We start from the raw sequence: 4,832 nt of genomic DNA on the forward strand, positions 1-4,832 counted from the left end.
AAAAACACGATAAGATTTCAAACAAAGAATTCTTATAATTTTATTCACTGGCATATTTTACGTATGCAAACAAATATAGTTAAGTATTTCAATTTTATTACTCACATATAATGTAGTATAACCGGTTTAATGCTACAATGATAGTTACCCTGTAGTATCAATGTCCATTCTAAAGTATGCACGCGCCTACCTCTTCGATATTTCCGCGAGTTCGTTGCTTTGGCCCCAATATTCAATACGATATCCAGTTTTCTCCGAATAAAACACTGTTGCTGCGTAGTTTCCATCTTCTTGGATTCTGGAAGCGAGTTATTGCCTTTGAGTATTTATGATTTGCACTCGATGATAAAGACTTGGGAATATATTAACGGAGCTGATAAGTTAATAGAAACATGTAGATACTGTCATTTGCAGTTTTGTATTGCAGTGTTTTGATACAGTTACCCTTGCGAACAATATTGTGTCTCATGAGATATCAAATTAATTAATCTAGAATGACTTGTAGAGGTGCAGAATACAAACCTTTCAATTTGTCCGACGAAGAGAGCCAATATAGTACGCCAAGTATTCCCAACACGTAAGAGCTTATTTTTGGTCTGGAGCCAAGAGGCGCCGACCACTTTCAGAATCTTGCTCATTTTTATAGTACTACACTTATGACAATCTGTTATATATAAATAAACTATAAAATGAAGAATATGTTGAGGAACTTAATAACAATGAAGTGACAGTGCGTGTAGACGATTTTCTCCAACGGGAGAGTGACCATCAAAATGCGATGGTGTGTCCAGGTGTTTACGGTACCACTGATGATGCTCCGGACGCTGGGCTCGGAGACGGCATTGGACAGTTGTACTCTGTCTTTTATTGTTATGCGATATTTTTTCACCAGATTATCACTTTCTTTCCCTTTAACTCTGTAACAAACAAAAATGACTATTCATATGCCGCTCCCTAAAAGTAAATGTTGACGTATTTTAGCTTTATATATATTTAAATATGCTTATTATATCGCTACGTACACAGCCGACGTAAATCGATTAAGGCGACAAAACCACAAATATTAAGAACAAGTTAAAGATGATGATATTGCCTATTGACGCAAGTAATTACGCAAACAACAGAAAATAAAATATATATTTCAAATTTATAATGATTAGTCACTTTCTTTTTAATATTTCGTAAGGAACAGAAAAAACATCAAAGTATTGGGTTATCATTCAATTTGTAGAAAATTTCAAAACACCTATAAAAAACTTTTAGACTCGCATTTAACCACATATTAAATATTACTAATTTCAAAACATAAAGTCACACGCACTCTATTAGCACGTCTGAAAATCAAGCTCACAACGTAAACAGATAAACTAATGGAATATTACCGATAACTAAATTATGGTGCTCCAAAAGAATTTTATTAAACATACATTTTCCCAAACACAATCACAGGAGCGTTTTGTTTCACTTCTGGATAAAACGAGAAGTGTAGGTGTACGGTTAGGGAGTTCTCACAATAACTGGAAAGTATTCATCGGTAGTCAGGTAGATATACGGTGTTATCACCGTACAAATAAATGATACTCTAATAATGTTTAAGGATTGCGCTCTCGCGTTATCTATACGTATGTAATTACACTTACTGAAATAGAAATTGATATCAAATGTAATTATTTTCCTTTCTTTTTTGTTTGTAAATTACAATGTTGCATTTGTCGTTCTTTTGTCTAAAACGTGCAATACAATGCTTTTATGTAACTAAGTTAAAAAATTACGACCAAAACCTTTGTGATTACTGTATTATAAACTTAATTATATACTGAATTATAAATAATTGTAACTAAGTACAATTCTATCGTTTAAATAATTATTAAAGAAATATGCTCTACGTATGTGGATTTCGATATTAAATTTAACTCGAAAGACGTATAGCAAATATAAAACAATTCCTTTCAATTTTCAGTTTATAAAAAAACACAAATAAACCTGTACAAATACATAGACCCCAATTGAATTACGTATTTAATACTTAAATAAGCACATGAATTACTTATCTTAAGTCTTCGAAATACATAAAGCAAATATTAAGATCCGATAATTTTATTTTTTGAACTGTCTGAGGACAAATCTAGGTAAAAGATTTTTTTAATGGTAAAAATTAACCGGCATCTAAAATTCAATACAAAGGTCAAAGATATTCAATATACCCGATGTACTGTATAAAGTTACTCACAACCTTATTTAGGTTAAAGCCTTCAAATATAGGTTTGTCTTAGTATGATAAATTCAAATAAACAAATCTATAAATAATTGTTGACCATCTGCAAAATATATTTCACAGTGTAAGCAAAAGGCGGCTGATTGCGCTATCAGAACTAAGAGTTGGGTGTATAGTGCATCGCAACGCACCGAACCTGGATACATCATACACAACGTACCTAACACTTACACGTGGAGCTTAGACAATCACCTAACAACTATCCATCAGCTGTAGATCGACACTGTTTCTAAGCAATTAACACTCTACGATCTACATCAGTACTCAACCTTCTTTATACGAATCACAAGATGTCTTACGAACGTAAATTTATTGACCAGCTAAGTTCTTAAAACGTAATTAATTTAAAATGCTTTTTATTTTTATAAGTTTAGCTATCGGCTCAGATGATCTTGAGAAAAGTTTGTCTAGAGTTAATGAAATTTGTAAAGTCAAATTGGCCACTTTCAAAGCTTTAGCGGGCCAAATGAAGAAACCCGATGTGACGGGCCGCAGGTTGAAATAGCTGCTTTTATATGAAAGGATTATTAGAAACAGGATTGCTAGAATAACAATGAAGCACATAGATCAAATACAAAAATATCTCAATTAAATTTGTGTTTTATAGGTTAAGGTTATTATTTAGTTAGGTACCAAGGAAAAATAAAAGCTTTATTTTTCCTTGGTACCTAAGTCCATCAAAAGGTTGCCTGGAAGTAATCGTCAATTGCGATAGGACCGCCATTTGTACTTCCTCTTATTTAGCTTATTTTCTATTGTATATTTAATTTTCCTCTTTGTCTTGGATGTACAGTAAACAGTTTAAAATATTATTTTATTTGCAAACCTACTCTTATATAAAATAACATAAAAATCTGTTTAAAGTAAAAAAGAAAGGTACGTAAAAATACTCGTGAAACAATATTTATATATTGCCAAATCATTCGACCCCTAAGTGTCTGATAATCGTCACTTCTTCACTATCGCGACCGAGTGAATATCACGTGTGGATTATACCAAATAAGTAGATACCTTTTTCTTTCTAATAAATGAACAGCATTTTACCGTTTTTAAGTTAATAAAAGAACAAATTCAATTTAAAGATATTTTTAGCCTATTTTAGTACTATAATCAAAAATTATTCAGACCCTTCGTGGATTTTTGCTGTACACCTAGTAATATAGCTTAAATAAACATTAGCAATTAATATAAAAACACGGTTAAAATAAGTGAGTTGCTTGAAGGTTGAAGCTGTTACAATATTAATACGCCGAACAACTCTTATCGTTGACAATGGACAATGGACTAAACCTGTTGCATTTAATGACAAATGTAAAGTACCATTCAATGAAGATGAAACAAAATGTCAGGGTTTTAGAGAATCTTAAATGGTCATTATAAATCGTACATATTTCAAATAAGATCAACCAACGCTTAGACTTTGTATCCATTTCTAGATATGAAAAGTTATAATCGGCGAATATAGTTTATCTTAAATACGTGATTTTATGTGAATACTGGTGAATGTTTATTCGTGATCGACTTCTAAAGCACGCACTTGGCCCCTGTTCGCGGTCTGTTTGCGCGGATTTATAATATTACGGGTTATAATAGTTTTTTCACTTTCTAAACAAGCCTTTATTTATTCTTCTTATTCAAGACGTATGTATGGACTCTAATAACTCAACGTACCTACTTGTCAAAAAGGTTTTTTGTAATTAATAGTGTAAGAAAAAGCAAGTGAGATATTTATCGTGCTTTTTTTTATAATCACTGTCAAACAAGTACCCGTAATATTCTTTGTAAATAGATTCGGTGGTATTGATGATCCGCTCCATGGGTAAAAAATTATTATTAGGTACACAATTATTGAATTTCGGGCGAATACTTGTTGCTTCGTATGCGTTTATAATAAAAACATAAACTCTATTGTTTTAACATAGAATTTCACGCATCACAAAGAGATTACGCTCTACACAAGGAAGGACAGGCCACTTCACTTATAATTCTTCCACTCACCCACGAGACCAACCTAACGTTGAGTTCACTACCAGGAAAATAAATTACTGAAACCACCGGATAGTCTTCCATAGCAAAATTGCAAACTGCGGGTAACGGTAAAGATCGTACAGAAATAAAACCAACGCCTAATCGTACGGGAGTTATTCTGGTAGCACTGAGTAAATTTATGTTATTTTATTATAAATATTAGAACCGAATTTGCAGAAGTACGTACGTCCGTCGAATACGTAAACAAATCGAAAGTAAATCAATATTGCCTGGAGCCGGATAACGCACAAGTACATTTATGATTTTTATGATGATGCTCTAGGTAGAGCATAAAATATGTGTATTTTAGAGTACACGTGTCTGAAGGTAAGAACATAAAGTCATGTACAGAATAGAAACTAATGAAGGTCATAATGATTTCTTATGTTTACGCGAATGTTAGACATTAAAATTAAACTATTTTTCTGATTTTATCGCGGTATTTATATTCTAATTTTCTCCCGACGTTTAGAAAAATGTAACGTTGTATAATTGTAAAACGTAGGTAGATATTGTTACTTAGACTTTG

The 4,832-nt window shown here is 32.1% G+C and overlaps 1 long non-coding RNA gene across 1 annotated transcript; it reads right to left on the reverse strand.

Moving 5' to 3' along the window:
- Nucleotides 1-719: 719 nt before the first annotated feature.
- On the reverse strand, nt 720-1,718 carry LOC119193683. Its single transcript, XR_005114020.1, has 2 exons — nt 1,383-1,718; nt 720-917 (listed from the first exon to the last, which is right to left on the reverse strand). It is a non-coding gene; the product is annotated as an uncharacterized LOC119193683 (long non-coding RNA).
- Between the last annotated feature and the right edge of the window lie 3,114 nt (nt 1,719-4,832).

This window comes from Manduca sexta, unplaced genomic scaffold (genome assembly GCF_014839805.1).
Source record: "Manduca sexta isolate Smith_Timp_Sample1 unplaced genomic scaffold, JHU_Msex_v1.0 HiC_scaffold_900, whole genome shotgun sequence".
Taxonomy (NCBI): Eukaryota; Metazoa; Arthropoda; class Insecta; order Lepidoptera; family Sphingidae; genus Manduca; species Manduca sexta.